General features: G+C 38.2%; 1 protein-coding gene and 1 long non-coding RNA gene across 8 annotated transcripts in view; one reads left to right on the top strand and one right to left on the bottom strand.

Annotated features, from left to right (window-relative positions):
- SIPA1L1 (signal induced proliferation associated 1 like 1) overlaps nt 1–25,031 on the top strand; it is a 383,378-nt gene that overhangs the window by 186,770 nt on the left and 171,577 nt on the right. The window lies entirely within an intron of this gene.
- On the bottom strand, nt 16,103–18,774 carry LOC309655988. Its single transcript, XR_014261109.1, has 2 exons — nt 17,531–18,774; nt 16,103–17,495 (listed from the first exon to the last, which is right to left on the bottom strand). It is a non-coding gene; the product is annotated as an uncharacterized lncRNA (long non-coding RNA).

Below are 25,031 nucleotides of genomic sequence, written 5' to 3'. Positions count from 1 at the left end.
TTGACGGCACCCTCTTCACTCTGAACAATTCACAGGCAGTGATTTCATATTCAAAGACATGAGAATGAAATACATTGCTTTCGGATTCTCTCTTTTCTTTCCCTGGAGGTTTTGCCTTTTAATCAACCCACTTGGGCTGTGAACGCTGAAAAGGGTCTTAGACTGCTGACCTGAAAACCATCCCCTTGTATAGGTATATATTTAATAGTGTGGAGCTGTCCCTTGTGTTTTCTTAGAACAGTCTATACCGGACTTCTAATTCCTTGTTTGCTTTTGTTCTTCAAAAATTACTGTGAATACTCAAATACTGAAACTGCATAAGGGATGATATAACAGATATTTATTATGTGTCCTGCTACAACAGTCTAGACAAATAGAATGTTTACCAATTCTATGGAACAGTTAAAAACCTACGGCCATCCTCCCTCATAGCAGTGTCCTTTCTCCGCCTCTGAGGAACCTCTATCCTGGTTTTGATCTTTGTTCTTCTCATGCATTTGTTTGTGCTTTTACCACGTATGTGTAGGATGATTTTTGTATGCTTTTTCACTTCAGGTAAACGTAGATACTGTGTGTGTATTTGTTGTTTAAAATCACAAAGAAGTTGAGAAGAAATTCAGGATCACAGAAAGAAGCTATAAATGTGTTCTCAGATACTTGTCCGAAGATCTGTTATTAGGCATCTTGGTGATCCGTAATGAAATGTGTTAGATTTTCAGTGGCTGATGAGTTTAATCAACACGCTTATCTTCTGGAGTCTGGTGCTTGGTCTGCTGCTGAGTTCACACCCGCGCCTGCACTCCTGTGAAGGTTTGGCATGTGCAGGACCGACTGTGTCATCAGTGAGCTTTTCAGAGTGTGTTGGTTACTTTTTCATATAAATAGCTCCATTCATCCTGTGGTCATAATGCATGCTTTTGGCAAACTTGGGTAAAACTATGCATTCTCCTGCACTCTGACAGTTAGCCATCATACTGATGAAGTTGACTTACGTGCTTTCTAAATTTGTTTCCGCCTTGTACTGGTGGCAGCAGTTATAGAGGAGGCATCCACTCCTATGAACAGATTATGAAGCATGGTACTTTGAATTGTAGTATCTCATTATTTCCTTTTGTGCCCCAGCATGAGTCTTGGAGACGATTTTGTAGCATCCTTGTCTGAAACATTTCTTAGGTCATTTAACTTGTGCATTCAAAACACCCATTCTTTGCCATTTGAGGAGTCGTATCCCCTGGTTCTTGTTTGGAATGTTGCCTCCACAGACTGAATAGTCATTTCCACTCAGAGATCATTAATCCTCTCAACTTGGGAGCGTAAATACTGATAAAATGTCAGAGGAAGATTTATGACAATCAGAAGAGGATTTCCATTTTTTCCCAGGGTGTTATTTTTCACTTAAATTTTTTTTTTAACTTTATTTTTGGCTGCGTTGGATCTTCGTTGCTACACGTGGGCTTTCTCTAGTTGCGGTGAGCGGGGCTACTCTTCCTTGCGGTGCATGGGCTTCTCACTGCAGTGGCTTCTCTTGTTGCGGAGCATGGGCTCTAGGCGCGTGGGTTTCAGTAGTTGTGGCGCACGGGCTTAGTTGCTCCGCGGCATGTGGGATCTTCCTGGACCAGGGCTCGAACCCGTGTTCCCTGCCTTGGCAGACGGATTCTTAACCACTGCGCCACCAGGGAGGTCTCATCTCTTAAATGTTTAACATGTGAAAAAAAAGTAAACCCAAAAGGTTTTTTTCCCCTTAATTCATATAGATTGTATCCACACTACAGACTCAATAACATCTTTTATAGGAATCCAGTTTTAGGTTTTTGTGCTTTGTGCATGCATTTTTCTGTTGTTAAAAAAATGGATCCTTCTTTTAATTTTATTTAAATATAACTGTCTTTAGCTATTTTCCTTCATTGTGGGCCCAGGATCATAAATTAAAATGTTGCCAATGCTAGAAGATTATAGCCATCAAATGGAAACACCCAATCAGTGAGGCCCCTATGAAAAGAGCTAGTAAATCTCTTCCACTGGGAGATGACCAGCCTTCAAATGGAATGCCATTTGTATAGCAGGCCAAATATAGACAAGAAATGCAAGATATTTAAGCTATAATCCTGTAATGAATTTTATTTCCATATTCTTGTTTCAAAAACTTTAGTGTCATAGTTGTTTTTTAAGGGAAAAAGACTACTGACGTTTTTCTTTAAAAGATCAATTCAGTGAACTGATATTTTTATTTCTTGTGGAAGGATGTCTTCTTATTTATTTCCTATGTAAAGGGATCTGTAGACTTGGCTTGTTTTTATGCCTCAAAATGAAATGGTGCCCTTTGGGGGATGCTCCACTGGGCTGAGGGAACTTCTAGACAGTGACTCAGATCTGTAATTAGGTCTTGCTTTCCGCACCCTTGTTGACTTGAAATCACTAGCCATAGACCGTTTAGTCTGGGGAAGCTATACATGAATCATCTAAATTGGTGCAAATTATCCAGAATGCTACTAAATGTTTTCCACTCTTTATTCTGATTGAGGGAACTAGAAAGGGAGACTTGTTCTTTGAGTTTAAAGATACTCCTGTGGGTATGTACCCATTTGTGAAAGCAAATTTCTTCCCTAGATAGAGTGAAAAGCAGTGGAACATTTGACATTTGTAAGCAATTCGGGTTTTGCGGGTCTGTTTTAGAACATTCCTCCACGCTTTTTAGCCTTTCCTTTGTGAAGGGGTAGTAGTGGTTGCCTATCTTCCAGCTCCAGTTTGGTCTCCCATCCATGTCTTTCAGGAAGGGAGGCCCAGGGGCTGTCTTGCTGCCGAGAGTCTCAGCTTAACTCCTGCAGCATGGTTGTTGGAAGTTTATATTGTGTGCGTTTTGCGTCTTCTAACTTGAACCACTCATCAGTGTCTCTCATCAGTGTCTCTCATATTTAGGATGGAATTTGATATCCTTTTCTTCTCTGACTTATTGACACCTGTCAGTTACCTGGCAATGAAGTGGGTGAAAGTCTTTTTTTGGTCTTCACTGAATCATGAGTTCACTTTGTTCCAATTTATTTTAGTGCAAAACATTAAAATAATCATATTCATTCTAAAGTGGAGGACATTTGTAAGTCATTTGGGGATAAAGATAAAGTGAAGACTTTTCTTAAATAGAAAGTAAGCCTTTTAATTAGGTTTTTTGTTTTTTGGGTTTTTTTTCCTTACGGGTTTTCTCTGATGGTGCATTAGGGATCTTGCCCAGCACTTAACATCTTATTGTTTCTGCTCTAAAGAGAAAAAGACAAGCAGATTTAGCCAGTCAGTAGCCAAAAGACCAGATTTTCAACTTGTAATGTGAGTTGACTTTTTAATACGTGGATAAATCTTTGTTTTCATATTGGAATATCTGTGAGTGGACCTCTCAGAGGAATGCATCTTTTGACAGGAAGTTGAAGAAAGCCATAGCTCGCTGTGTAATTTTGTGTTTTGCAGGCGTGGCTACTGTTTTGCGTCTGTGGGTGTATGTGCACAAGCACGTGAGTTGGGTTGTCTTTGTTGGTCTGGGTCATTGCTATTTGTTATACACTGTCATGTTCATTTTGGAAAATCAGGTGTTCAAATTGTAAAATTATGGTTAGCACATCTGCTGAATTAAGTTGAAAGATTTTAGAGTGAGTTTCTAAGAAACTGATTGATAAAGTATTTCATGTCAGTGAATACCCTTGATAAAATTCCTTATTACACAGTTAGTTAAGCTCTTTTCCCTGATATAAATCTTAGAGACCTTCATATTAGCAATTTAGGCTGTGTTTAAAAAGGGTGCCTGTTTACGAAGAACTGCCATCCTGTTTGTTGTAAGGACTTGTTTAATACCCAATTAACGTCTCACTTAATCTCTTTTTGCAACTAGGAGCCAAGAGACCATGCTTCAGTACCAAATACAAATCACCCAACCTTATGGCCCTTAGTTTGCATATTGTGTAAATAATTGGGTTATTAGCCAACACCTAAACAGACGAGTGTGAAAGGTTTATGTCTAGTGGGAATTTAACATCACTTTATGGCTTCTAGATTACATTGTGTGAATTATTTCTTCCATGGCAGTCAATATCTCTCATCAGTGGGTGCAGTGACAGGCTAGGTCAAGAATTCCAAAGTTCTTAACGAGTGTAGAAATATCTGGAGTTTTATGCTTGATGATATCTTATCCCCTCAGTAGCAGATGCCTTCTAACTTTGTGGAAATGAAATCTCAGTTTTCTAAATGAATGCTAATCCCTGGTGAAAGCTTCCCACCCTCTCTGTTTTTTGGTTTTTTAAAAATTTTCTTCTCAAATCAATTAAATAGAATTAGTCTGATCTGTACCGGTAGGTGCCCCCTCTGTACTCTGGAAAACTCTGCTAAACAGTGTGTGAAGACAGACCAGCTGTCTCTACTTCTGTCTGAATATTTGGCCCCATCCTGAAAATTTGATGGTATACCCATTTTATTACTGCATAGTGGCCTCATTTTTTAAAAAATAAATTTATTTTATTTATTTATTTTTGGCTGCCTTGGGTCTTCGCTGCTGCACGCGGGCTTTCTCTAGTTGTGGTGAGTGGAGGCTACTCTTCGTTGCGGTGCGCGGGCTTCTCATTGCCGTGGCTTCTCTTGTTGCGGAGCATGGGCGCTAGGTGCATGGGCTTCAGTACCTGTGGCGCGCGGGCTCAGTAGTTGTGGCGCACGGGCTTAGTTTCTCCGCAGCATGTGAGATCTTCCCGGACCAGGGCTCGAACCTGTGTCCCCTGCCTTGACAGGCGGATTCTTAACCACTGTGCCACCAGGGAAGCCCAGTGTCCTCATTTTAAAGATGGAGACATCAGTGTACATCCATTCACTCTGCAAATGCATGGAGCTTGTTGTTTATAAAGATTCAAGCCAAGGCCCAGCATTCATTGTGGCTAAAATTCTGTTCTTTTATTGTATTTTGCTAATCATTTGGAGTAATATCCATTTGGTTGTATTTTTTCGAAGTATCCAGAAAACCTCATTTAACACTCTGTTCCTCCCAAATTTAAAAAATAACTTTTCCAAAAACAATACATACCTACGAAAATGTGGAAAGTACAGCCAAACATAAAATGAAGATGAAAATGAAAAGCATCTGTGATTTTACCACCCAGAAGTAGCTGAGGTTAACATGAGCTAATAATCTGTTCTCACAGAATACAGAGCACACCATTAAAAGGGTGGTGCAGGGGGACCCACACCAATTATTAATGAAGGACTAACCTGGGTGGTGGCACCCAGAAGTTCTTAAATACCTGTATATGGAATGTGTTAAACATAATATCATCTGAACTTCAAGTATTTATATCAAGAGGTTGTTGACATTTCATCATAGGATAAAGAGGGAGCCTCTTTAAAGGGAAGCTGGGCTGTGGCCTATTCTGGTTAGCTTTTGTTTTTAACGATTTTAGGGAGAGATTTTTGGTATAGGGTATATTTCTCTATGTAGGCCTGTGGTTTTGTTTTGTTTGTTTTTAAGTGAAGGAGTCTTATAAAGTAAGCTGTTATATAGGAAGAGGAATACTATATCTTTAAAAGAAATGTCTCCGTTCCCCTGATAGAAAGATAGGAGAGAAAAGGCAAGTGACCGAAGGCTGCATACGGTAATTCTCCAAAGGTAATTGAATTCAGGGTCCCTCCTGGACTTGTTTTTGATATGGTATATCTGTCCCCTGCCTCATTCTGTCTGATGTACCCCTCCTCTCTGCTCCCTCCCCTGTCCCGTAACTTAAACAATGCAACATTGCAAAGCATAGGGAACTCTGCGCTGACTCACATCTCCATTATCCCACTTCATGCTTCAGTTTACAGTAAGTCCGGTTATTGTCTGGTTTTCAAATCATCACACCACAAGGAAGCAACAGACATCTCCCTGGATCTGAAACTATTTGCCCTTTGTGGTGTTTTGATTGTTTCTGAGGATTTGTTTGCTGGCCTCTTTCTCTGAGGCTCAAAATAACTTGGTATGTATGCCACAACCCTCTTAGCTTCCAGAGGGCTTCTTTTAAGTGTCTGTCCATAACGGAAACATTCTCTATGAGCAGGGATGCACTTCAACCAGTTGGCCAGTAATCACCCCCAGAGTTTCTTGTCCTGAAGCCTTTGTGGTGTAAACAGAGCAAATGATGAGAGCTTTGTCCTTTGTCCTCTCTTCCAAGGAAAGAATGTAAAAGTTGTTTTAAAGGAAGTCTGAATTTTGTGGTATCACTCGGTTTTGGCCCTGTGTCCATTTAGATTTTAGCCTGGGATTCTTTGGGAAATTGCACCCCTGGAAGAAAATGAGGATTTTTAAAAGAATTGTTGTTTCAGCAGCTGTTAATGTTAGTAAGAACACAGCACTGTCTTTGAAGATTCTTCAGACAGCAACAGCATGTGGGATTTCACTTTTGCGACGTTAGTCTCTTCCACTGAGAGACTGATTTGAATTATATTGGTCAAATACCGTCCAGTTTTAAATTATTTTATAATTTTGTATTGTTGGAAAACACTCAAACTTTGATTCCTGGGTGTTATAGTGTGTTTTTAGTTTTAGGCATCAAATTAAGATCTTTGCATTTAAATGGTTGAAGAAAGCAAATTTTAATTTGTTTTCAAAATATTATCATTAATAAATAGTGATCCTATCTTTTCTGCCTGTTTTACTTATGGGTGGCTTCATGGGACTTTTAGACTTTGCATGATCGTGTTTAATATTCTGAACTGTTGTCTTTGTATTCACAATGCTGGGGGTGTGTATCAGTTGATTTTCTTGCATAACACTCATTAGATTTATTTCAGATTTATTTCAAATTTATTTATTTTATTCTCAGACCCAATGCTAAAGTTATAAATAAAGAAACCTCCCTATTTTTTAATTTGCTACTTGGACTCTTAACACGTTATAACACTGTCTCTTTATCAGTGGGTTCCTGATTCTGTTAAGTTCACTACTCCTTCACAGAGATAGCTTGATAGGGTTTTGTTTGTTTGTTTGTTTCAGATAAGATTCCAATGTAATCTCTTCTCCAAAAGGATTTGGATAAGTCATTTACAGTTGGTCTCCCAATCTTCATTCTCATTCCTTCAAAATGGGTTATCTTTTTACCTCTCCTTCCCCATTTCCTTTTTTTTTTTTTTTTTTTTTGATATGAAAGACATGGGGGGCAGCTGGTAGGAAGAGGGGGGGGGAGTTTGAATTTGTTCTAAATGGAGGATGGGAATAAAATCAAATTCAGGTAAAGAATGAAGGGGTCAACCTGATGTGGGAAGAAAGTTAGAGAGAAAAGAGTTCAGGTGAGGAATTTGTAGTCTTAAAAAGTAACCCACCACAGAGGAATTGCTAACTCTGCCGTTGCTTCTTTTTTGACCTGAAATAACACCAGGTAGCTACCATTTTCTAAGCAAGGTCTGAGGGCATCTTTAAGCAGTAGCTAATTTGTCCATGTTTTGTTTTGCTTTTCATAGTAGATGCTCAGTTAATAGAAAGTTTGATTGACTTGCTGATGTGTTAACTGCAGGGAAAAAAATAGGCTCACTCTTTTTTTAAAATAGCCATTCTAATTTCTGACCAGATGGATTCCTCCTTCATTAATTCTGTGAGGAGGCTGTGATATAAGTTGCATACCCTTTTTTTAAAATCAAAACTTCTTCCCTAATGTTATATAGTAGGATCTCTTTTTCTCTAGGGGAGTGAGAAATGTGAGAAGTTACTTTCTCTTCATGTTTCAAAGTAAAAGGCTGTACTGTTGCCTAGTTCCCAGAGAGGTGATTTCCAACCATTCCTACACTCAGTTTTTGGGGTACATTAGTCCTCCATAAATTGGTGGGATTAAAATTATGTTCTGAAATTTTGCCATATTCTTTGAGATTCTTGGACTCCCCTAGTGGTCGTCTGAAACCACAGTTGGGAATCACTGCGTGAGGGATAATCCTTTCACCTGTTAGGTGGGGATATCATCCTTGGCAGGGAAGGCAGTCATCTGGCAGAATGGGATCTGGACTTGAGCGTTTCTTTTCTGCCTTCTCTTGTTGCTACTTCAGATCTCTCTGTCTTCATTACTAGGGCTCTAAATTTCATTGTCAAGTTCATTTTCTTCCAATTGTTATAAAATAGAGGCAGGGTCATGATGCTTTTTGGAGTTTGTGTCTGTTTTTGGTATTTCTGGATACAAAAGGACAAAGTAGGCCCCTTCCTATACGTTTCAATGCTTGAAGAACAATCAAAGAAAAAAAAAAGTCTGCTTTCCTAGTAAGTAGTTACTGTCTTTCTTTTCCAGACTCCCCTTTTTTTTGGTTGTGTTTATTGCATGTAGCTCACCACTAACTGTGGTCATGGGATGTTGCTTTCAAATCAGGTCTGCGAGATAGTTTTTTAGTTACTGTTTTTCAGCACAAGAGAAGATGCAGTTATTTTAATTTTGTGAGTATTTTCCCTCTAAGGGCAGAGGGCCACATGCTCTTTGGTGCTGGGATACTTCCTACAGTTCTGAGTGGACTTGGCCTATTTTTCCAAATGAGATAATGAATACAAAAATGCTGTCTAGTAAACTGTAAAGTATCATAAATGGGAGAGAATGTTGTTACAGTTATTCTCTGCTTGAGTGGCCAACTATAAATATTCTCTGTTCAGTTCTTGACCTCCGTCTGAGAACCGGCTGCTTTTGACATTCCTGCTTCCAGGGAATAGCTATTTCTTGATTAGGCCAGCTTTTACCTACTTGGACCTTTTGCAGAAGAAAAAGCTTCACACATTGAACAAATGTAGCTTATATTACATTCAAGCTAGTGGTTGGTATGTCATAATATTTACAAAGAGAGGAGTCACTGCCCTTTATATATGGCAGTACGTTTCTATTGGCAATGACCATGAAGTTCCCGGCCCCATGAAAAAGATTAACTGGCTCTTGGAATTACGCTTTCAGTTCTCCATCTCCCTTCCTGTTCAGCGAGAGGACGCTTTCTCTGACAGATGGACTTGTAGTTTTTGTTGAGCTTTCATACAGAATACAGCTTGTGTGTGTGTGTGTGTGTGATTTAACTCTTCACCCTCAGGCTTTTCAATTTGTGTACATTGATGTTCTTGTGGAGAGCTATATGACCTGGACTACAGAGAGAGAACTTGCAAGGAGAATTAAAGGTGGAGGGAGACATTTCCTTCCCCTGTCTTCCAGAGTAGCTGGAAAGCGGAACTGTTGTGAAATCCCCAGCCCCCTGTGGGTGAAGAGATGCTGCTTCTGCCGCAGATATCATCTGAGCGGGTGCCTCATCCCTGGGGCGATGCCAGGTGGCATTTGGAAGCTGGCCTAAAACTGCTTCTTCATTGGCAGCGGCTCCTCATGAGAAATGCTTTCCTGCATCTCATAGTAAACCAGTGCTGACTCTAATGGGGAGCTCTAAAAAGACCGCATCATGGAGATTTGACATTCCCTGTAGCTGGCCAGTAGTTTACCTTCACAAGCCTCTTGGAATTGTTTCAAAACACCAATCGCTCGCTGTCAGCGGCTTGCTCCACCGAGGGGAAGAGGTGAGCTGATTATTGGATGGATCCTAAGACTGCTTGATCGGAGGGACATCTCTCAGCTCACCCTGTCTGTTCTTTCCTTTCCAGTGTATATGGAACTTAAATTCTGTGAAAGACTGTAATAAAGTTGATTCCTAGAATTTGCTTTCCAGAATTTTGGATTTTTGTAGAGTACAGTGTTAGCTAGGGAAGACAAAAAAGTTGTGTCAGTTATCTTGGAAGTAATATCTTTGTTGAATAAGAAAAAGAAGGATACACTAGCAGTGGAAACACTTGATTTGCCCCGAGGAAAACATTTTAGCTCTTGTTAGGTCAGAATTCTCCTCCTTCAAAAGAGAGATGATACCTCTCTTATCAGTTATTTAGACGTTTTAAATTGTTTGAAATTAGGGTAAAGTCATGTAGTGTTCAGAAAGGGGACTAAAATGTACAGAGAAAAGGAAGTCTAAGTTGTAGCTTCTACAGAAACCAGAACTTGTTCATGTTATGTGTAATTTTTTACCTCCACCTAATAATAATTCATACTCCATATGAGGTGAATTAGCTTCTTTATTGGGCCATTTATTGGACCATTTGTTAAGTTCCACCTATTGGCAAGTAAATTAACCTAGAGAGCATGTTCTGTATTCAGAATGTTTGGCTAATGCAAGGATTCTAATGTTTATTAGTCTGTGACGTACATTTTAAGTATAAGTAAATAAAGGCCCAAATGCATAGTTGTTTGTTAAAGATAACAAAACAAGTCATTTAAAGAGCAGGGAACAGATGGACTCTTGCATACTTCTTTCTTTAAAAGTTAATCCATGTTGACACAATGCATATGTCATTCAAAAGAGAAATTCGAGTCTTTTGCCAGATAGTCTCTCCTTATTTTAGGCAAGTATTGTAGTGGTCACACAGCACCAACTCAAGGCTGTCCATGCAATACATTTTCCATCAGATGGCACAAAAGAAGAGACTATTGGGTTAAGGGAGAGGAAGGAGTTAAAGGCAGCTTTGTTGCAAGCCCGTGGATCTGCCACGCTGGAGAATAAACTTACTTTTCAGCACCCAACTCCTTCCTTTCCTCTGTCCTCCATGCTGAATGAGGTCCTGTGCCTTCCCACAGTTGAACTCTTCACGCAGTCTGTGGGTGCTGGGACGCTGTGGTCCCCTCTTCTTCTCCAGATGTGAATTCTCTAGTCCTGGCGTTCCCTTCTCTCCTCCCCCTTCAGCTCTTTCTCTCTCCAGCAGAAATCTTTCTCACCCCCTCTCAGATCTCTCATTCTCTCTTTCTTGTTTCCAGTGTAGGAGAAACAAAAAGTAGGGGAGGGAGAGATTAGTCCATCACTCTTATATACCTTAATTCTTCTAGAGTTGCGGGGATTTTATGGGGGAGGCTCGTTTATAATATACATGAAATAAAATGCATAGGTCTTAAGTGTTCTAAGATTGGGCTGTTTCTAGTTATTGGCTGTTATGAATAAGGCTGCTATAAGCATTTTTATAAAGTCATTTTGTAGGCATTATTTTCATACCTCTTGGATAAATACCTAGGAATAGAATTGTTGGATCATAGAGTAGATGTATGTTTGACTATATAAGAAACTGCCAAACTGTTTTTCCAAACTGGTTGTGCCATTTCGTACTTGAGCAAGGAATCATGTGTGAGGGTTCCAGTTGCTTCATGTTCTTACTAGTGTTTAGTACTGTCAGCTTTGTGTGTGTGTGTTGGAAGGCAGAGATATTGAGTAGTATCCTCCGAACTGAGAAGAAACTTTGAGACTGAAAAATGGAAACAGGCAGCTCCATAAAACGCAGTTACGAAGTTTATCGCAGGTAACTTACCTACGAGCAGGATTGGGCGGATGACGATCCAGAGGCGTTCGCAGCTGCATGTGGTGCGGCCAGAGGAGGTACAGGGGGCGTAAGGGGGGCCAAAGCTAAAGATAGAAGCGGACTACCAAGGGAGAGGAAGTCCACACCTACGGGAACCGGGGATTCCCCGCTCCCCCCCGACCCGGGGGATCTCATGACCATCTGTGTCAGCAAAAGGCATTCTTCAGTTTTCATATCAGATGAAGGCAAGGGTAAAGTTGATAGGGCACCTACCTGCCTTGGGTGCATTCCTTGTGAGCAGGCAAAAGCTCGGTCACACAAAGGGGAGGGTGGGTAGGACTTCGGGCCTAGGATGGAGCTGGTAAGATGGAGTCTGTGTGGTTCGGCCACACAGTTTGTTTGTTTATTTAATTTTAGCTGTTCTGGTGGGGTGAGTGTGAAATAGTATCTCATTGTGATTTTAATGTGTGTTTTCCTGATGTGCAATGATTTTGCGGATCTTTTCATGTGCTTATTGGCCATTCATCTTTTTTTGCAGTATCTTCAAGTCTTGATTGTTTTTCTAAAATATTATTGAATTATCTTTTTTGAATTATAAGATTTTAAATATATATTACCTCTATATATTTAAATAACATATAAATGTGTACCCATATAGAATGTATACATACATACGTATGTATATGTGTATATATTCATATATATTTATATTTTCTGTTTTGGATTTTTAAAAATTGAACTGTAGTTGATATACAGTATTATATAAGTTTCAGGTATACAACATAATGATTCATAATTTTTAAAGATTATACTCCTTTTATGGTTATTATAAAATATTGGCTATATTCCCTGTGTTGTATAATATATCCTTGTAGCTTATTTATTTTATACATAGTAGTTTTTACCTCTTAAGCCCCTACCTCTACCTCCCCCCTCCCCCCCTTCCCTCTTCCCACTGGTAACCACTAGTTTGTTCTCTGTATCTGTGAGTCTGCTTCTTTTTTTGTTATATTTACTAGTTTGTTGTATTTTTTAGATTCCACATGTAAGTGATATCATACAGTATTTGTCTTTCTCTGTCTGACTGACTTCACTCCGTATGATAACCTCTTGGTCCATCCATCCATCCATGGTGCTGCAAATGGCATCATTTCATTCTTTTTTATGGCTGAGTAATATTCCAGTGTGTGTGTGTGTGTGTGTGTGTATGTGTATATATACACATATATACACACACACCACATCTTCTTTATCCATTCATATTGATGGTTGCTTAGGTTGCTTCCATATCTTGGCAATTGTAAGTAGTGCTGCTATGAACTTTGGGGTGCATGTATCTTTTCAAATTAGTGTTTTTGGTTTTTTTTGGATATATACCCAGGAGCGGAATTGCTGGGTCATATGGTAGTTCTGTTTTTAGTTTTTTGAGAAACCTCCATACAGTTTTCCATAGTGGCTGCACCAATTTACATTCCTACCAACAGTGTACAAGGGTTCCCACTTCTCCACATTCTTGCCAACATTTGTTACTGTGTTCTTTTTGATGATAGCCACAAAATGAGGTGATATCTCATTGTGGTTTTAATTTGTGTTTCTCTGATGACTAATGATATTTATTTAGCATCTTTTCATGTGCCTGTTGGCCATCTGCAGTTCCTCTTTGGAAAAATGGCTATTCAGGTCTTATGCCCATTTTTTTAATTGGGTTATTTGTTTTTATGATATTGGGTTGTATGAGCTGTTTATATATTTTGGATATTAACCCCTTATTGGTCATGTCATTTGCAAATATTTTCTCCCATTCAGTAGGTTGTCTTTTCATTTTGTTGACGATTTCCTTTGCTGTACAAAAGTTTTTAAGTTTAATTAGGTCCCATTTGTTTATTTTTGCTTTTATTTCCTTTGCTTTGAGAGAGAGAGAGATTTATATTCTTAATGGTGTCTCTTGATAAGGAGAAGGTTTAATTTTAAGTCCAACTTATAATTTTTCATGGTTAGTGCTTTACTATGTGTTATCCAAGAAATCCTTGCCTGTCTAATATTGGGAAGATGTTTTTCTGTATTTACTTGAAGGTGCTTTAGGGTTTTACCTTTTACATTTAGATTGATAACCTATCTTTCATTTTTTGTGTATGAAATAAGGTAATTGTCGAGGTGTGTTTTTTTTTCCCCCATCTGTATATCCATTACCATTTGTTTGCTTAAAAAGATTTTTTTCTGCTTGAACTGAGTTGGTGTCTTGGTTGAAAATCAACTGACCATACATGTATAAGTGTATTCCTGGACTGTTTTCTGCTTCTCTTTGTTTTCTGTCTCATTTCCCAAGGAGTTACTCTTTTTCTTCTTCTTCATTTTGGTTCTCCTGCTTCCATGAAAATAGCTTCTTCTCTTTTACTGTTTTTTCTTCTCATTCATTTATTTTTATATCGAACATTTAATGAGCAGGTACTTTGTGACTGTGCTGGTATCTGGGACTGTACAGGTTGATAAGAGCTGATCTCTGCCCCAAAAGAACTCACTGTAGAGTGTGGAAAGTGCTTTGAAAGAATGTGATCCTCGGATTCCCTGGAAAGGATGATAAGAGCTGATCTCTGCCCCAAAAGAACTCACTGTAAAGTGTGGAAAGTGCTTTGAAAGAATGGGATCCTTGGATTCCCTGAAAAGGATGGACATCTCACCTGGTCTGGTGGTCAGAGAGAAGACCTGCTGGGGGAGATGATGGTGCTGCCTCCTGTTCCCCTTCATGGGCAAAGGCCCAGGATTAGGGATTGGTTCTTTTTTATTCCTCCTCTGCATGTGCTCACACCTGTTCTCAGTTGTTTCTGTGTCATCTCTCTGGGCACAATTTCCAAATCCAGCCAGAGGAATAGTTGTCAGAATTATACTGTGGTGCTTATTGCTTTGTTCCTTATGTGGTTTTATGTAAAGAGCTCCCCTAATAGCTTGTTAGCACTGGACAGTAGTAATTTGTCTTAATCTTTAGAAGCTCTGTAGAATTTAATATGCATCAGAAACTTAAAGATATTTTTGCAAAAAGTAGCTCATTGAAAACTTCTTTGTGGGTTCATTTGTATCTTACATTTCATTACTGGATAGGTTTTAAATTTAACTTAATTATGAAAATACTTTCAGAGTATGTTACTTTTCCATAATTCTTTTTGTTGAAATATTCCTGCGGAGGTCTCCTTTCCCTCCAGCTGCTGGGCAGTAGGATGGCTCTCTGGCTTGTGACTGTGGGCACAGCAGACTCTTTCTTTGGAGAACACATGTCCTTGAGCGCCCTACCTTCAAGACTCCTACCTGGAGTTTTTCATTTCATTTTTTCACCTAAACGGTGTCTGCTTTTCTCTGTTTGTCAGAATGCCTCTAGTAAAAAGCTCTGCGTATCCTTATAAAGCCATAATGACATCACAGAACACTTTTTTTTAAAAGGATTAATGTATTTTCAGATCATTAAATTCTAAAGCTATAAATAATGTCTTAATGCTAATGGAATAGATATGTGAAGCATCATTTAGTGATTTCACTGGAATGAAGGTGAAGCAATTAAATGCATTTAAAAATATATAAATTAAAATATGTATTTCTTGCTTCAGGCAATTATATGCAACTTAGTATCCATTAAATGTGTCTGTATAGCTTTACTGTGCTTAAGCATAATGTCAGAAGTCTGTAGACCCAATTATGTTATGAAGTTTGCTATCAGCATTTTTTTCATTGAATTTCTATCATTTACAAAATTTAAATTACTTTGAAAGATAAAGAAATGATCTTTTATTACCAATGGATTTTAAAATTTACATCCTTACAGAGAGGAATGTGGTGATTATAGAAGGTATTTATATAGCAGATAAAATTATTGTATATGAGTATTTTTTACATACATAAAGATATGATATTTTTAAAAATTTATTTATTTATTTATTTTTGGCTGTGCTGGGTCTTTGTTTCTGTGAGGGCTTTTTCTAGTTGCGGCAAGCAGGGGCTACTCTTCATCACAGTGCGCGGGCCTCTCACTATCGTGGCCTCTCTTGTTGAGGAGCACAGGCTCCAGACGCACAGGCTCAGTAGTTGTGGCTCATGGGCCTAGTTGCTCTGCGGCATGTGGGATTTTCCCGGACCAGGGCTCGAACCCGTGTCCCCTGCATTAGCAGGCAGATTCTCAACCACTGCGCCACCAGGGAAGCCCCCAATATGATGATATTTTTTGAGTGCCCTGAAAATGTAGTTATCGGCAATCAATCAATAGGAGAATCAATGTTTTAAGGGTGATTTACATTAGGATGTTTAAATTTCTAATATTGTTAGTTAAAAATAAAACAAATTTGGTATTCAGTATAAAAGTAAAATGAAAAGGCATAATGATATAATAAGACACTGCTTAAGCTGTTTGATCAGAAACCTTTGACCCTTACTCTTCTGAGGTTTTTATTATTGTTTTTATTTTTAAACTCAAGTCTGCCTTTTCTGTTTCTTTTTCTTTACATATGATTAAAAATGCTTCATGTTTATTAAACTTAGTAAGAGTTCAAAATGATCCAGCATGTGAGTGTTTTTAAGTGCCAGAGAAGAATTTGGGAAGTCCTTTTGAAGAGTGACTATGCTCCTACAAGAGGGACCCTACAGAGGGGCCCACAATGGGGGTGGTCCATTTATCAGTAGAGTAGGGTTTACTAGGTATAATTTATTCTCATTAATTGCTTCTCTCTGAAATTCTACTGTTTCAATTATCTTATCTTTTAGACAGAGTCTTTTTTTGGTGAGAAAGCATCCTTTTTTTTTTTTTTTTTTTTTTAATGTATTTTTTTAAATGCCCAAGTCTTCTTGTTCTCTCTAGCCAGGATGCTTACCCTCATAGGAATGAAGATGTCCCACAGGGGAGTCAGGTAATTCTGCTATGGCCATTCCAAGCCCTGCGACCTCTTTTGATTATTTCTCATGTTTCATTCTCTTACTTTCTCTGCCCAGATTGGCCAGATAGAGTTAGATTTTACAAGGTCTGCTGCAAACATTTGATATTTTCAATCACAAGTTGGCCAATTGGGAGGCTTCTATTTAGTTACTTGAACTAGGTCACCAGACACATTGTATTAATCCCATAGTTTAAATGGGCCATCTGTTGAGTCACTCTGGTAATTGTTCCTTTTTTGAATACCAATGTACCCAAGTTAAGTTGCAGCCAAGGGTGTTAGTAGTTTTTTCAAAGAGACTAATGTGCTGAACTGTGAGTCTCTCTAAAGTGAAACTTGCCTTTGGAGAGTTTTTATTGTCAACTTATTTCTTTCTGTGTTCCTTTTCCTCATTGTGACTTTTTGATTGTGGTAGTTGAGGGTCATGCTTCTTAAAGATACTTAGAAAAGGAGGGAAGTGGGATTGGAAGTAGGGAAAAGAGGCCAAACATTTGTCAGTAGTAGTCGTGGGATTTCTTTGCAGTCAAGCTTTGGGAAAGAGAAGGGAAAGGATGGACAATAAACAAACCCATTCTGTATATTTGGGCTCTTCTGTGACTGTTGGGAAGGATCTGACATGGGGCCCTCAAAGCTGAGGCTTTAAGCAAACTATCAGTAGCTTAAATAAGTCACCCAAAGCATCTGAAATGTGCATTTTACTTTGTGTTTCTATAATAATTTTCTAGCAAGATCTGGAAAGTAAGAGTCAAAAACATGGAGTCTTAAGTGTGAAAGGCTGTGTAGATGGGGAACTGTACTGATGCAGACATCTTTATATTATCTGTGAAAAAGAGAAATGCCAACTCTGTTCTAGGACCTCTTCTCTTCTCTCCCGAGGTGATGTCATCTAGTTCTGGGACTTTAAATGCCACCTGTATGCCTCTGTGATTCCCAGTTCTGTGTCTCCAACTCAGAGTTGGTTTCACATCTGTATTTCAAACTGTGAGTCTGATAGCTCCACATAGATGTCCAATAGACATGCTCAGCAGAGAACTCTTGATTTATATCTGGGGTGATCAAGTCATCCTGCTTTCCCAGGACTTCCTTGGTTTTAACACTGAAAGTCCCACATTCTAGGAAACCTCTCAGTCCAGGACAAACCAGGATGTTTGGTCATCCTGTTTATAAACCTGCTTCTCGCCCACTCTGAATTCCTCAGGAGAATCATCCAACCAGTTGCTCAAGCTAGACATTCAAGAGTTATCCTTGATTCATCTCTTTCTAGATCCATCAGCATGTCCAGTTTCTAAACCATACGTGATCCATCAGCATGCCTTGTTGTCTCTACCTCCAAAAGTACCCAACTCTGTCCATTTCTCTCCATCTCTGCTGATCCCACCTTAGAGCAAGCCATTTGCATCTTCTGCTGGGTCATGCACAAGACAAGGCCGTGGAGCCCTGCAGCTGCTTCACATTGCTTTTACTAAGGCCTCCGAGCTTCCTTACAGTCTGAAGCTGTCTGTCTCTCTTACCCTGTGTCATCTCCCTGCCCTCCAGCCACACCTGCTCTCTTTACCTTGGACATGCTAAGTTTGTTCAGGTTTTAGGGTCTTTCTACCTACTCTTCCTTATGCCTAGAATGTCCTTCCTTTGTGTAGCCGGTTCCTTCTGGACATTTAGGTCTTCTTATCTCAAATCACTTCTTCACAGAGAGGCCTTCCTTGACTGACCAATTGATGAGAGTATCCGATCAGCCATCTTAGCCATATTACTTTTTTTTAAGTTTAATAATATTTCTAAGATTCATTGTGTTATGTTATTCATTATGTTATTTCTCGTTGCTTTAATTCATTTATTTTCACTGCTGCCTAATATTCCATTGTGTGAATATACAGTTTATCCATTATTTCCTCAATGCAAATTTAGGTGGGTTCCAGATATTGCTGTTATAAACAATGTTACTATGAACACTTTTGTACCTGTTTCCTCTTATGTGTAGGATTGCCAGATAAAATAAATGAGACCAAATTAAATTTGAATTTCAAACTGTTTCTGGGGTTACTATTTACTTCCAAAGGTCAATTTAGATTTTGATACACTAATATCATACTCTAATTACTATAGCTTTTTTTTTTCTTTTCCAAAATCTTATCTAGGAAGGAAAGTCCTTTCATCTTATTCTTCTTCATGAGTATCTTTTTTTTTTTTTGTCTGCTTTTCTTTTTTTTTAACATCTTTATTGGAGTATAATTGCTTTACAATGTTGTGTTAGTTTCTGCTGTATAACAAAGTGAATCAGCTATACATATACATATATCCCCATATCTCCTTCCTCTTGTGTCTCCCTCCCACCCTCCCTATCCCACCCCTCTAGGGGGTCACAAAGCACTGAGCTGATCTCCCTGTGCTGTGCAGCTGCTTCCCACTAGCGATCTATTTTACATTTGGTAGTGTATATATGTCCATGCCACTCTCTCACTTCGTCCCAGCTTACCCTTCTCCCTCCCCATGACCTCAAGTCCATTTTCTACATCTGTGTCTTTATTCCTATCCTGCCCCTAGGTCCTAGGTTCTTCATAACCATTTCTTTTTTTTTTTTTTTTAGATTCCATATATATGTATTAGCATACAGTATTTGTTTTTCTCTTTCTGACTTACTTCACTCTGTATGACAGACTCTAGATCCATCCACCTCACTACAAATAACTCAATTTCGTTTCTTTTTATGGCTGAGTAATATTCCATTGTATATATGTGCCACATCTTCTTTATCCATTCATCTGTCAGTGGGCACTTAGGTTGCTTCCATGTCCTGTTAGCCATATTACTTTTTAATTTTATTTTTCCGGAGGGCACTTTTCACTTCTGATCTTTACATTATTTATTGATTTCCTTGTTCTTGCACTCCCCTACTAGAATGTCAGCTCTTTAAGAGTGAGGGTTTTTCTGCTCTGTTCACCATCCTAGCCCCAGGGTTTAGAACAGTTCACAGAGTAGGTATTCAGGAAATATTATTAATTGAAGTAAAGAATAAATTTAATTACCTTAAGCCACGTAATTAAAACTGAGGGAAGGAAGATTGTGAAAGATTTTTAGCAAGCAAGGATCAGTCAGTGGAAATGAACGTTATCAATATTGCTACTACCAAAAGCATAGTATCATTGATGTTTTCTTCATTTAATGAGTTGTCATCATAATTTTACATTGGTTAACATTTTTAAAGTACCTTTTCAGGTTTATTTGTAAATGTATTTTCCCGTACTCTGCATTTCTTAAAAGTTCATAAGTTATTCAACAGTGAAATCTCTTCCTATAGCGGTTTTCAGGACTGTATCCCGTGTGAAAGTAGAACTATTGCAAACATCAGCCTGTAGGGAGTACAGAGAGCCTGGGAGACTTCCCTACTTGCTTTGACCTAAGTTTTGGAACTCGGATGATTATAAATCTTTGCATTTCACTGTTAAAGATACTTCTAAACCGAAATCTCAGCCTTAGAACTGTGCCATTTGAGGCCAGAGAATTCTTTGTTATGGAGGCTGTGTCATTGTAGGATGTTTAGCATCGTCCCTGGCCTCAACTCAGTAGATGCAAGTAGCACTCCTTACCAAGCTGTGAGCACCAGATACTGCCAAGTGTCCCCCTGGGGGGCAAAGTTGAAACCCATTTTTCTAAACAATGATTATGGTTTCTTCTATATTCTTTACATTGGGAAATTACTAATGTGAAAAAGTCAAGTAGAAGGCTGGTTTTTTGGTGGGGGGGGGAAGGAACGTATCAGCTTTTTTTTAAAGCTATTCTAAAGACTGTTCATCTTACATCGTTACGAAGTTATAAGAATCTATTTTCAACTTGAATGCCTCTGTTAATTCCATGTTAAGCTTTGTGTTGCAAACCCTAAAATATTCTGAGGGAATTTGTTCTTTCAGTGTTTCTGTGTTTTTCGCCTGCTCTCATCACCATGGAGCTAAACGCTTTGAGAGGCATGTTAGGTTAAAAACAGTAATGACAGAAGAGGAAAAAATGTTTTTCTTCTGCTTTTTTCTTTTTTTCTCTTCAGTTCTTCCTTACCCCTCAGTCAACCAAGTGGGATGTTCAATTTGAATGTTTTTAAATTGGGTGTCAGGATAGGAAAGGCATGCTTTTCAGAACATTTTCTTTTCCCCTGGAAAATGTCAACATAACTTGACCCATGAATTGATATTCTAAGATAATGGAAAGTATACCAGAACTGGGTAGGAAGCAAGCCTTTTTCCTTGGCCTGCACCTATTTTATAGACTTATGTACTTAGACCTCCTCTACATCATACAGAAATTTTTTCTCATATGGAAAGCAAGTATCAGAATGTGTATGTACTAGTTTTTAGTGTAGAACTGATTGATTCTATGAATAAATACAATTCTTATCAGCTTTCTTTTTTTTTAATTTTTTAATTTAATTTATTTTTTTATACAACAGGTTCTTATTAGTCATCAGTTTTATACACATCAGTGTATACATGTCAATCCCAATCGCCCAATTCATCACACCACCATCCCCACCCCCCCGCGGCTTTCCCCCCTTGGTGTCCATACGTTTGTTCTCTACATCTGTGTCTCAACTTCTGCCCTGCAAACCGGTTCATCTGTACCATTTTTCTAGGTTCCACATACATGTGTGAATATGCGATATTTGTTTTTCTCTTTCTGACTTACTTCACTCTGTATAAGAGTCTCTAGATCCATCCACATCTCAACAAATAACCCAATTTCGTTCCTTTTTATGGCTTAGTAATATTCCATGGTATATATGTACCACCTCTTCTTTATCCATTCGTCTGTCGATGGGCATTTAGGTGGCTTCCATGTCCTGGCTATTGTAAATAGTGCTGCAGTGAACATTGGGGTGCATGTGTCTTTTTGAATTATGGTTTTCTCTGGGTATATGCCCAGTAGTGGGATTGCTGGATCATATGGTAATTCTATTTTTTAGTTTTTTAAGGAACCTCCATACTGTTCTCCACAGTGGCGGTATCAATTTACATTCCCAACAACAGTGCAAGAAGGTTCCCTTTTCTCCACACCCTCTCCAGCATTTGTTGTTTGTAGATTTTCTGATGATGCCCATTCTAACTGGTGTGAGGTGATAGATACCTCATTGTAGTTTTGATTTGCATTTCTCTAATAATTAGTGATGTTGAGCATCTTTTCATGTGCTTCTTGGCCATCTGTATGTCTTCTTTGGAGAAATGTCTATTTAGGTCTTCTGCCCATTTTTGGATTGGGTTGTTTGTTTCTTTAATATTGAGCTGCATGAGCTGTTTATATATTTTGGATATTAATCCTTTGTCTGTTGATTCATTTGCAAATATTGTCTCCCATTCTGAGGGTTGTCTTTTGGTCTTGTTTATGGTTTCCTTTGCTGTGCAGAAGGTTTGAAGTTTCATTAGGTCCCATTTGTGTATTTTTGTTTTTATTTCCATTACTCTAGGAGGTGGATCAAAAAAGATCTTGCTGTGATTTATGTCATAGAGTGTTCTGCCTGTTTTCCTCTAAGAGTTTTATAGTGTCCGGTCTTACATTTAGGTCTCGAATCCATTTTGAGTTTATTTTTGTGTCTGGTGTTAGAGAGTGTTCTAGTTTCATTCTTTTACATGTAGCTCTCCAGTTTTCCCAGCACCACTTATTGAAGAGACTGTCTTTTCTCCATTGTCTATCTTTGCCTCCTTTGTCATAGATTAGTTGACCGTAGGTGCGTGGGTTTATCTCTGGGCTTTCTATCTTGTTCCATTGATCGATGTTTCTGTTTTTGTGCCAGTACCATATTGTCTTGACTACTGTAGCTTTGTAGTATAGTCTGAAGTCAGGGAGTCTGATTCCTCCAGCTCTGTTTTTTTCCCTCAAGACTGCTTTGGCTATTTGGGGTCTTTTGTGTCTCCATAGAAATTTTAAGATTTTTTTGTTCTAGTTCCATAAAAAATGCCATTGGTAATTTGATAGGGATTGCATTGAATCTGTAGATTGCTTTGGGTAGTATAGTCATTTTCACAATATTGATTCTTCCAATCCAAGAACATGGTATATCACTCCATCTGTTGGTATCATCTTTAATTTCTTTCATCAGTGTCTTATAGTTTTCTGCATACAGGTCTTTTGTCTCCCTAGGGAGGTTTATTCCTAGGTATTTTATTCTTTTTGTCGCAGTGGTAAATGGGAGTGTTTCCTTAATTTCTCTTTCAGATTTTTCATCGTTAGTGTATAGGAATGCAAGAGATTTCTGTGCATTAATTTTGTATCCTGCCACTTTACCAAATTCATTGATTAGCTCTAGTAGTTTTCTGGTGGCATTTTTAGGATTCTCTATGTATAGTATCATGTCATCTGCAAACAGTGACAGTTTTACTTCTTCTTTTCCAATTTGTATTCCTTTTATTTCTTTTTCTTCTCTGATTGCCGTGGCTAGGACTTCCAAAACTATGTTGAATAATAATGGTGAGAGTGGACATCCTTGTCTTGTTCCTGATCTTAGAGGAAATACTTTCAGTTTTTCACCATTGAGAATGATGTTTGCTGTGGGGTTTTCGTATATGGCCTTTATTATACTGAGGTAGGTTCCCTCTATGCCCACTTTCTGGAGAGTTTTTATCATAAATGGGTGTTGAATTTTGTCAAAAGCATTTTCTGCATCTATTGAGATGATCATATGGTTTTTATTCTTCAGTTTGTTAATATGGTGTATCCCATTGATTGATTTGTGTATATTGAAGAATCCTTGCATCCCTGAGATAAATCCCAGTTGATCATGGTGTATGATCCTTTTAATGTGCTGTTGGATTCTGTTTGCTAGTACTTTGTTGAGAATTTTTGCATCTATATTCATCAGTGATATTGGTCTGTAATTTTCTTTTATTGTAGTACCTTTGTCTGGTTTTGGTATCAGGGTGATGGTGGCCTCGTAGAATGAGTTGGGGAGTGTTCCTCCCTCTGCAATATTTTGGAAGAGTTTGAGAAGGATAGGTATTAGCTCTTCTCTAAATATTTGATAGAATTCACCTGTGAAGCCATCTGGTCCTGGACTTTAGTTTGTTGGAAGATTTTTAATCCCAGTTTCCATTTCACTACTTGTGATTGGTCTGTTCATATTTTCTGTTTCTTCCTGGTTCAGTGTTGGAAGGTTATACCTTTCTAAGAATTTGTCCATTTCTTCCAGGTTGTCCATTTTATTGGCATAGAGTTGCTTTTAGTAGTCTCTTAGGATACTTTGTATTTCTTCGGTGTTTGTTGTAACTTCGCCTTTTTCATTTCTAATTTTATTGATTTGAATCCTTTCCTTCTTTTTCTTGATGAGTCTGCCTAATGGTTGATCAATTTTGTTTATCTTCTCAAAGAACCAGCTTTTAGTTTTATTGATCTTTTCTATTGTTTTCTTTGTTTACATTTCATTTATTTCCGCTCTGATCTTTATGATTTCTTTCCTTCTGCTAAGTTGGGTTTTGTTTGTTCTTCTTTCTCTAGTTCCTTTAGGTGTAAGGTTAGATTGTTTACTTGAGATTTTTCTTGTTTCTTGAGGTAGATTTGTATAGCTATAAACTTCTCTCTTAGAACTGCTTTAGCTACATCCCATAGGTTTTGGATTGTTGTGTTTTCATTGTCATTTGTCTCTAGGTATTTTTTTATTTCCTCTTTGATTTCTTCAGTGATCTCTTGGTTGTTTATTAACGTATTGTTTAGCTTCCATGTGTTTGTGTTTTTTACATTTTTTTCCCTGTAATTCATTTCTAATTTCATAGCGTTGTGGTCAGAAAAGATGCTTGATATGATTTCAGTTTTCTTAAATTTACTGAGGCTTGATTTGTGACCCAAGATGTGATCTATCCTGGAGAATGTTCCATGCGCACTTGAGAAGAAAGCGTCATCTGCTGTTTTTGGATGGAATGTCCTATAAATATCAATTAAATCTATCTGATCTATTGTGTCATTTAAAGCTTCTGTTTCCTTATTTATTTTCATTTTGGATGATTTGTCCATTGGTGTAAGTGAGGTGTTAAAATCCCCCACTATTATTGTGTTACTGTCGATTTCCTCTTTTATAACTGTTAGCAGTTGCCTTATGTATTGAGGTGCTCCTATGTTGGGTGCATATATATTTATAATTGTTATATCTTCTTCTTGGATTGATCCCCTGATCATTATGTAGTGTCCTTCCTTGTCTCTTGTAACATTCTTTATTTTAAAGTTTATTTTATCTGATATGAGTATTGCTACTCCAGCTTTTTTTGATTTCCATTTGCACGGAATATCATTTTCCATCCCCTCACTTTCAGTCTGTATGTGTCCCTAGGTCTGAAGTGGGTCTCTTGTAGACAGCATATAGATGGGTCTTGTTTTTGTATCCATTCAGCAAGCCTGTGTCTTTTGGTTGGAGCATTTAATCCATTCATGTTTAAGGTAATTATCGATATGTATGTTCCTATGACCATTTTCTTAATTGTTTTGAGTTTGTTTTCGTAGATTCTTTCCTTCTCTTGTGTTTCCCACTTAGGGAAGTTCCTTTATCATTTGTTGTAGAGCTGGTTTGGTGGTGCTGAATTCTCTTAGCTTTTGCTTGTCTGTAAAGCTTTTGATTTCTCCATCGAATCTGAATGAGATCCTTGCCGAGTAGAGTAATCTTGGTTGTAGGTTCTTCCCTTTCATCACTTCAAGTATAGCATGCCACTCCCTTCTGGTTTGTAGAGTTTCTGCTGAGAAATCAGCTGTTAACCTTATGGAAGTTTCCTTGTATGTTATTTGTCATTTTTCCCTTGCTGGTTTCAATAATTTTTCTTTGTCTTTAATTT

This window comes from Balaenoptera physalus, assembly GCF_965194825.1.
Source record: "Balaenoptera physalus genome assembly, chromosome: 2".
Taxonomy (NCBI): Eukaryota; Metazoa; Chordata; class Mammalia; order Artiodactyla; family Balaenopteridae; genus Balaenoptera; species Balaenoptera physalus.
Note: the sequence above shows the minus strand (reverse complement) of the source record. Positions and strands in the feature narration are given on the sequence as shown.